This window comes from Ursus arctos, unplaced genomic scaffold (assembly GCF_023065955.2).
Source record: "Ursus arctos isolate Adak ecotype North America unplaced genomic scaffold, UrsArc2.0 scaffold_15, whole genome shotgun sequence".
Taxonomy (NCBI): Eukaryota; Metazoa; Chordata; class Mammalia; order Carnivora; family Ursidae; genus Ursus; species Ursus arctos.
In genome coordinates this window covers 35120410-35130703 of record NW_026622819.1, presented here as the reverse complement: position 1 = coordinate 35130703, position 10294 = coordinate 35120410, and positions in this window count along the sequence as shown.

Sequence of the window (10294 nt, the reverse complement as noted above, 5' to 3'; positions counted from 1 at the left end):
GCCCTGTGATCTAAGAGAGGTATGCATTGTCCCTTGGGCTATGTTTAGCAGAACTCGCAGAACATGCAGATTAGCATACAGTATCTTTCCCATAAACAGATCCTTCCAGTTTCAGTAGGACCCCTTGTCACACATCACATGCTTGAGAAACAGTGATAAGGATTTGTGATTATCCTGAAGGACCAATAAAAGCAGGAGAAAAGAAGAGCAAAGGGTCTTTGTCTCTGAGCGTTAAGCCGCTTGCCTTCTCCTCTCTTTCACAGCAAAGTTTGTAGTAATCTTTCATCCATCAGTACAGGGATTGCTGGACATTTGCGGCACACAAGGATCGAAAACTAAGCAGTATGAAAAGTTATAGGACTAAAAATAAAAACCTCTCTCCTTCATTTTCCTTCATTCCACTTCTCAAAGATAATGATTAAATTTTTTTCTGAATTTTTCCCATTTTTTTAAAAAGGAAAAAAAATTCAGGTATGTCTACTTTTATCTTTTTTTTTGTTATTTTTCAGTAAAGAGATCACATGATAACACGGTGTTTTGCATCTCGAATTTTACACTGAACATGTACTTTAAAGAGTGTTAACTATCAGCATTCACTTTTATTGTCTATGGTAGCAATTTTTCTTGGTAGGTACCCCGAAACTTATTTAACCAGTCCCCTGTAGATGAGATAGTTGCCTTTGTATTTGTTGTTTTGTTGTTGCCGTTTATTTTTATACTTACAAAAATGCTGAAATGAAATCTTTATACATATATTTTGATACAATTTCTGCATCTGTAGAGTAAAATTCTGGCGGTGGGATTTCTAGGTAAAAATTTAAAATATAATTAAATTGTCTTCTGTATTGTCCACAATAGCTAAATCGTGGAAGGAGCCAAGATGCCCTTCAACAGATGACTGGATTAAGAAGTTGTGGTCCATATATACAACGGAATATTACTCAGCTATCAGAAAGAACGAATTCTCAACATTTGCTGCAACATGGACAGCACTGGAGGAAATAATGCTAAGTGAAATAAGTCAAGCAGAGAAAGACAATTATCATATGATTTCTCTCATCTATGGAACATAAGAACTAGGAAGATCGGTAGGGGAAGAAAGGGATAAAGAAAGGGGGTAATCAGAAGGGGGAATGAAACATGAGTGACTATGGACTATGAGAAACAAACTGAGGGCCTCAGAGGGGAGGGGGGTGGGGGAATGGGATAGACCAGTGATGGGTAGTAAGGAGGGCACGTATTGCATGGTGCATTGGGTGTTATACGCAACTAATGAATCATCAAACTTTACATCGGAAACCGGGGATGTACTGTATGGTGACTAACATAATATAATAAAAAAACATTAAAAAAAATAAATTCTCTTCTGTAAAAATTGAACTGCTACATGTACTCAACAATGAATGGAGTGTTCTTTCTCCATAGACCTATTAGCAATAAAAATCCTTTTATTTGAAAAATACTTTTAAATGTCTCATATTTAAAGGTAGGTATTGAGGAAATACTGTACTCTGTTATACTTGCTCTTTGTTTTTGATATGAATAACTACAATATGAATTAAGAAATAAGCATATATTTTATTATTTGTAAAAATATTATTTATCCTTTATATGATATTTATGAAGTCAAAATTTATAAAAATGTATCATTGCGTTTAATCAACTTTAACCAAGTAGCATTAAAGATGTTAGCTATTTACTAAACAACGTTATCATTATGTGATTACTAAACCCATCAGAAATAATTCCTAAGAATTCCCTTCCTGAAGTTAGATTGTTCAAATAAATACCAGAGAAAGGATATTGGTGTCCTGTTGTTATTTTTATAGTTGCTTACATTTGTTTGTAGATTCGAATGGCCAGGGATTTGAAACATATCCAAATGACCTCCATCTGTTTTCCTGTTTGTCCTTATTGTTAGGTAATAACCCTGCTGGGTATTTTAGATCTCTCTCAGGGATATCACGTTTGCATTAAGCACAGGCTAACTTAATGTGATGTTATAGCAATGGAAAGAATCAGGTGTAGAGTTAGGACTACAGTTGTTTTCACAAAGAACCTCTGTCAGGTAGCTCTTCTGTAGCCTTTGGTCTGAGAGACAATTATTATTCTCTTCCAAAATTAAGGCTTTTTGGAATTCGGGGTCAACTAAATGCATTTATATGTGCATGATGCTGCATGTGGTGACACAAGAATTTACATCAAAAGGAGACTGTGAAAGCTTGTCAGAGCCACTGAAAACTTGGCTTCTTGTCTGATTTAGAAAGTTGACATATTCTCTTAATTAAAGGAACCGGACACCTTCTTACTGTTCCTTTTCTTTCTGTGATTCTGTGATTTTGTGATACAACTGGTTTAACTGGCAATGGCTGCTTTTATTTTTCTAAACTAACCCTGATATTTCAGAGAGCCAGAATTAGGGATTCACTGAAAATACTGGAAAATTCTGAATTTCCCACTATCAAAAGAGGAATAGCAAAAGGCTTCTTTTTTCAATCACATTTGAAAAGGATGACTGTTTTTAGGCTGGTTTTCTCAGATTCAGGGAAAAGGCTATGTTCATTCCTGAACTTTTGGCCCTCAACTCCCTTCCCCAGTTGGAACACTTTCTTTTCTCCTGCTCCTTATTTTAAGGATATTCACATTTACAAGTTCTGTTACATTTTCTTCCTGGAAGTGTTCCCTAAAAAGTCAGAATTCTTTGCCAGATTCTCCTCTGAATTTCTTTGTAAGTGTCCTTTTCTTTTGAAAGCACTTCATTTCAATTGATCGCACAAGTGAACATGAGATAGGCACAGCATATAGAAAGCTGCCTATTTTGTAGATGGTAATAATGAGGCTCATAGGTTAAATACTTAATGCAAAATTGGCAACTGGTATAAGACAGAGCTGAAACTAAAGCTGTATTTCCCACTTCAGTGTTCTTTTGGCTCAATATGTTGCTTGTTTAATTGTAATAGGATTTATTCTGCAATTGTTTATTGTGTGCAGACTATGTGCCTGGTCATCTACTTGGTGTTGAAGGAGGCTATAAAAAATGTAAAAATATATCGATCTTTTCTTGGACTTATAACCTAATTGGATAGAAAGAGACGTATAAAATAATTGAGGAATAACGTAAACTAAAAGAATACTGAGGAAGAAAGACAATGTGATTCAAAAAGGTCAAAGGTCAATTGTGAGGGAAAGATACAAAAGATGGGTAGGGTATAATAATTATTAGAGTGAATGGCAAGGAGAAGGGACTTGAGATGAGAGGTGCTTTTTGAAGAATATCTGACCTAGAGTTGTGGGCAATGTTAGCCAATAAGATAGAATTGATTGAGCTAAAGACCTGGAAATGAATGTAGGGAATATTTGTCCATTTGCTCCCTGATCCTCATTTCTCCTTTCTGCTGCCCATGGTACTCTTTCGTATTCTCAGCTATGAGGTTTGGGTGGAATTAACTTCATGCAAACTGTGTAAGCTAAATTTGTACCACCTCAATGATTAGTACAGTGCTGGGCGAATTAGAGTCATTGAGATGTGAAGAGATGTTTAGTGGGACTATGGGTAATGAGAAATATCTCTTTCTTTATAGGAAGTGAGGTCTTCAAACTGTGATAATCATTTTCCTAACATAAGGGAAGAACCCAGATATTCCAGAGATAGCTAGATCAAGACAGCACCTCAAAAGACAGGAGGAAGAGAAGACATTTGTTATAGTTGAGCTGGATTAAGTCTTGCTTGAAGATAGCATTGCTCCTTTTTGCAAAAAAAGGATCTCCTTTTTGTGTAAATCACTCTGAGTGCTTTTTCTCTCTTAATACACACACACACACACACACACACACACACACACACACACAACACCCACAAGTCTGAAAATCAAATGTGTTGCAGGTTTAATTAAAGTCATAAGCAGGATCTGTTTATCAAGGATCCCACAACTGAGCTCTATAGAGTATCTACTTTTAGGAGGCAAGAGGTATGCACAAGAGGAGCCATTAAAGGAGTTAGGATGGTGGAAGAAGAAAACATAGTTCCATATAATAAGAGGGAAGAGGGGACAAAAGTCTCTACAAGAGTTGGATATCAATGTCAAGTCTGCAGTTTTTGAGCTCTGTATGACTCTAGATTGAGAAGCTTCTGGAGCCTACAGATTTGAGATCTCCTGTCATCCCAGTCAAATGAGAGAAGTTGTCTGGCTATGATCCCAGTGCCTGCTGTCTTCTCAGACCTTTCTCTGCATACTGTGGTTCGTGGATCAGCACAGGTACCTCTTGATGCTGTGAAGAACCTTAGTTCCTATTCTCTACCTTCAGATTCAGAATTTGTGTATTAATGAGTTACCAAGGTGACTGAATGTGGAGCCCAAATTTGTTGTTTCTTATCTGATATCAGAGAGTGATAGAATCCCCCCAATTATCCTTTACTGCCTGGTTGTCACTGTAATGTTTTCTTCTCTCTTCTTTCTAAACCAGCCATCCCTCCATTATCGATTTCCCCATTTTGAAAAGCCTACCCCCCCTTACCTCTTTATTGTAACTAAAAACCCTACTCATTCCTCTGGATCAATAATTTATTCCTATATACTATGTTGCATTTATATAGAATGGTAAATTTTATTCATTCATTTATTCATACATGCAGGCATGCATTCATTCATTCCTCCAGATTTGATGAAGAATCTATAAAATAGAGTATAGCTCACTAACGGTGAGTATGTCCAGGGCAGCCACATGTGCTATGCCTTGCTTTGGTAACACTTTCTGATGTCACTATGCTCTTTCTCTTTCTCTATCTCTCTTCTTCCATGTTCTCATTTGAAATATATGGTAATGCAGGGGAGCAAAGAAGCATCAGTGGAGGAAAGGAGAAAAGGAAGTAGAGAAAATATAGTCAGGCCGCATATTTATGGAATTGGTGCTGTTGCATTCAACGAGATCATATATCTGGAGGATAAGCTTACAGAATAACACAACGTACCTACATTTTCTCTCAGAGACATTCTCTCCTCATGTATCCTGAGTTCTTAAATGGCCATTTTGAGTTCTGTCCTTTTGATGATTTTCTCCCTCAGTCCGTGGGAAATTTAAGTGTCACCCACACATGAGCTTGAAATGATTCACACACCCTTGGGGTGTTAGGTTGAAAGACCTAGGGAGTGTCATAGAGCATAGACTCCCAGACAACTGTGAGCATACTGTGATCACTTAGTAATTTCTTGGGGGAAAAAAAAAAGAGAGACAGAGAAAAGTAAAGTCAATATAATGAGCTGTTTAGAAAACTACATTTATAAAAATATTATCCTTTATTCAGATTTTAAGCCTTTCTTATATTTTGATATTACAATATCTTTTATGAAATGATGGTTAGAAAAGGTAGTTGCTTTAAACAAATTTTCCTTGGCAAATAAAAAGTTGGAAACCATAAGTATGATTATATTTATATAGAAATTGGAAATCTGTTACGGTGTCTGCAGGATGTGGGGAGTCCTTTCCCTTGTTCTTTGTCTGGAGAACTGTCAAGGCCCTGTGTAACCTAAGAACCTTCCTACAGCAAGCGTGTAAATCACACAGCAAACATTTGGAGACAATGACAAGGCAGAGCCCAGCAGAGAAGGAGGTGTTGGTCAGCAGGTATTTCAGATGACAAGAAAATCTCCCGAATTATATATTTTGTAGATCTAATTAGTAATTATAAGATATAAGGATAACTAAGTTATAACAATGCTGTTGTTAGGATAGAATGTTATATAGTTGCAAAAAAGGCTGAATATAGATCTGTTTTTCAAAAGGCCAACAAGGTTGCATTGTTGCAACCTTCCTTGTCAGGGAGGTATTCATTTGCTAATGAATTACATTGTAATGTAATGTAATGTAATGTAATGTAATGTAATGTAATGTAATGTAATGAAAAAGACTTCTACAGTCTCTTCGTTACAACTTCCCAAGTGTGTGTGTGTGTGTGTGTGTGCATGCACATGTGTGTTTTAATTCCTTGATAAGGATGGATTGAATGCTAACATAAAAACATTTAGGATGATTCAGGAGGAAATCTGGGACCTCAGTATGCCTTGAAGTTATCACTATGGACATTTATTATTATGGTAGTAACCTTGCCTAGCTGTAAAATATCATCTTTTACAACTGTGCCTTTGGATAAGTGATTTATTGTGATAGATTCCCAGATCATTAGACTTGGAAAGGACTGGAGAACTTACAATTACTGTCCTCAAAATCGACGGAAAGTTTAAGAAATTCTCCTATGGTGACAGGTCTAGAAAATGGCAAAATTGGGACCTGAATTTAGGTCTTCTGACTGTAATATATATATATTACATATATATATTATTATTATTATACTACACCAGCTGTAATATTTTTAAAATGAACATTACATGATGAAAGAGCATTTCAGTCAAAATTATTAACAATGCATACAAAATTATTAATGGCAAATACTCTAGAAATTAAATTACCAATAAGTTAGGATTCTACTAGATTTGTTAACTAAACCATCACATTAACATGTGGCCTTTAAGTATATAATACAGAATTTACCACTTATTCATTCAATAAATATTTATTAAGGACTTACTACTTGCCAGGAAGACAAAGACAAAATCAAGGCTCTTGTAGTATAAAATCAATCCCCATCAGGGGCGCCTGGGTGGCACAGTGGTTAAGCGTCTGCCTTCAGCTCAGGGCGTGATCCTGGCGTTATGGGATCGAGCCCCACATCAGGCTCTTCTGCTATGAGCCTGCTTCTTTCTCTCCCACTCCCCCTGCTTGTGTTCTCTCTATCTCTGTCGAATAAATAAATAAAATCTTTAAAAAAAAATCAATCCCAATCAGAAACAATACTTACTTTAAATATTATTTTCAAATTAAGATTTTAATTTGGTCTTCATTTGTTTGATAATTAATTCTTTCAACAAATATTTTCTGACAATACACCATTCTAGGTATCATTCTAGGTACTAGGTATACTACACTGAACAAAACAAAGTTTCCAACTTTCCTATGGCTTATGTTCCAGTTGGGAAGATGGAAAAAAAACTCTTGATTGTATGGAAAGTTGGAAAGTGGTAAGTGTTATGGAATTATATCCATGCTAAGAAAGGTGGTATGGAAGGGAGATTTGTAATTTTACATGACATAATGACAGCAGGCATCATTGAAAGAGTGCTATTTGAGCAAAAATTTAAAGAAGGTAAAGAGCAGTATAAAGATCTTTTGAGGCATAGAAAAGTCAGTACAAGGTTCTGAGGTGGGAGTATATTTGGAATATTCAGAAAACAGTGAACAAGCCAGTATGGTTACATAATAGTGAGCAAGAAGGAGAACAGAGAGAGATGAGCGCCAAGCGGTCACAGAATAAAATTAATAAAAATCACTGATACAGAGAAAAATCTTGAAACCTCTCCCCTTTTCCAGGGTAAGTTGGAGAAAAAGTTAGATATGAAGAAATAAAAATAAACACGGCAGCAGATTTCTCATCGAAAATATCACAAGTGAGAATATCAAATATTTCAGGAAGAAAAAAACTTTTTACAGAAAATGGAAAAGGAGGGGATGTTTTCCAACTCATTTTATGAGGCCAACATCACCCTAATACCCAAACTAGACAAGAATATCACAGTAAAAAACAAACATCTCCCATAAATATATCTCTTATAAATATATGTACAAAAATTCTTAACAAAATATTAACAAATCTAGTAATATGTTAAAAGAATAACAAACACATCATGACCAAATACAATTCAGTCCAGGAATGCAAGATCTGTTTAACATTCAAAAATCAATCCATATAATTTACCTTAGTAATAATTTTTTTAAAAAGCATATGGGTATCTCAATAGATGTATGAAAAAGCATTTAAAAAAAAACCCAACAACTATTGCTAATTAAAATATTCTTTAAACAAAGAGTAGAAAGGAGCTTCCTCAACTTGATAAAGGGCACGATTAAAACCTACAACTAACATCATACTTAATAGTGAGAAACAGAATACTTTCCCTCTAAAGTCAGGATCAAGGATTTCCATTCTCAGCACTCCTATTCAACATCTAGTCAGTGTAATCAAAGAAATAAAAGGTGCTTAGGTTGAAAAGAAAAAGGTAAAACTATTTGTGGACATGACAGTCCATACAGAAAACAGTATGCAACTGGCAAAAGCAAACAAACAAGAACCCAGAAAAATTAATCTGACAAGTTTAGCAAGTTTGAAAGATACAAGATTAACATATAAAAATTAATTTCATTCTATACCATCAAAGACCACCAATAACACACATAATTGAACATATTGGAAGAACATACACTATACAGGATTTGAGTTTTAGTTAGGTGATTTGGGGAAGGATCCAAGTAAGCAGGGTTTCTTAAATAGGGTGCTGCAAGAAAGTAGGGATAGTATTATGACTGTGTATTTTCATTAATCTCAGCTAAAAGGAGGGCAGAATAGAGCGAGTCTAAAGTCACGATTGGCAAAGAAGCAGCAGATAAAATATATTACTATGTAGTACAGTACTATAAAGAAGTACTATACTTAATATAGTCATATTAATCCAGAGAGGAAGCAATTGGATACTTTGTCGTTTGCCCACTGACCTTGTTTTCTTCTCTGCTTAGACAAAATTACCAAGTGGTCCTGTTTGTCACATAGCTTCATGGTTGCCGAGTGACCTTGTTGTTCTGGGAAATTCTTCATCTCCAACAAGATAATAACATGGGCACCAGGACAGCTTCTAAAAACACTATGGCCTGGTTGTGTCAGGTTGGCTCTCAAATGTCAGGGATTGCTTTTTCCTTTCTAACATATCTCCTCTCAGGAGGTCAAGTTTCTGAAAGATGAGGCAAGAGTAAGGGAAGGACTGGGAAAATCTGACAGGCTTTCTCACAGTTTCCTCTCCTGCAATTATAGCTGCTTTGTATGTTGAACATCTTCATAAAATTTCTTCTATTACTTAAAAGTCTTGAAAGCCACACGGTGTGTGAGTATGCTTTATTAATATACCATGAACTGAGGCGGAGATATGTAATGTGTGGGTTGAACTGCCCTTGGATATGATCTTGCAAAGAATGGGTGAATCTGGAAAAAACCAGATCTGCAGAAGTCCAGTCCTATCACCATTCTTTCCACTACCTTGTGTTATAATTTTTTTTAATTAGTAAGAATTTGTTCAGTAAATCCTGGATAATACCACTTCAATCTGTAGTAATACCACTTTATAGGTTTCTCATATTAATGAGCCAGATGAGCCAGCATGAAACACATCCAACATAAAAATTAAACTTTCATTAAGATGTAGAAATGAAATAGGTGAAAGAAAAAAATGGAATTCATACCTCCATTTAAAAATTTTTATTAATGAAGTTTTCCTTGAATATTCCTCTGGAAGTCATATTTTTCTTTGACCCCTATCATTTGTTTGTCTACTCATCTTTGATAAGAAAAACTTCAAAATGGTATCTTCCAGTACAAGAATTGAGACAACCAAGTCTCATTTCTTCTCGCTTAAGTCAGTGGTTCACACAAATGAGGACCCAATGAATAGTGGCTTACTGCTAACATCTAGAGTCATAACAGATCTCTGTAATATTTCATTTTGCTGTAAAATTTGAACATATTTAATATTAGCTTTAAGCACCCCAAAGAATATTCATCTTGGACACTACTTTCCATTTTTGACAGGTAAGAATGTCTCATTTATTTTAATAAAGAAAAGTTTCTATACATAAAGATATTCATTTCAGTATAACTTTGAGTTAAGTAAAATTGGAAACAGTGAGGACTAAATAAATCATGATATACTCAAAGTATCCATGAGAAATTAAGATGCTAATGATTATGTGAAAAAAAAAATCCCAAGTAGATAGTGATAAGTGCAATGATCAAAATATTGACATAGAGTCATTATGATTACAACTCTCATGGGCCGAACATAGTATAGAAAATGGCAGAAACTGGTTAAACATTCTTGAATGGGAATATAATTTGTATTTGGATGGTGGGGCAACATTTCTACATTTTACTTAATGTTTTAAAAATATTCAATTTGGGGGACACCTGGGTGGCTCAGTCAATTAAGCAACTGTCTTTGGCTCAGGTCATTATCTCATGGTCCTGGGATCGAGTCCTGCCTCAGGCTCCCTGCTCAGCTGGGAGCCAGCTTCTCCCTCTGCCTGCTCTGCCTTGCTGTTGTCCCTGCTTTGTGCTCTCTCTTTCTGACAAATAAATAAAATTAAAAAAAAAAAAAATCAATTTGGTAAGGTTGTTATATTATTTTACAAGAAAAATTAT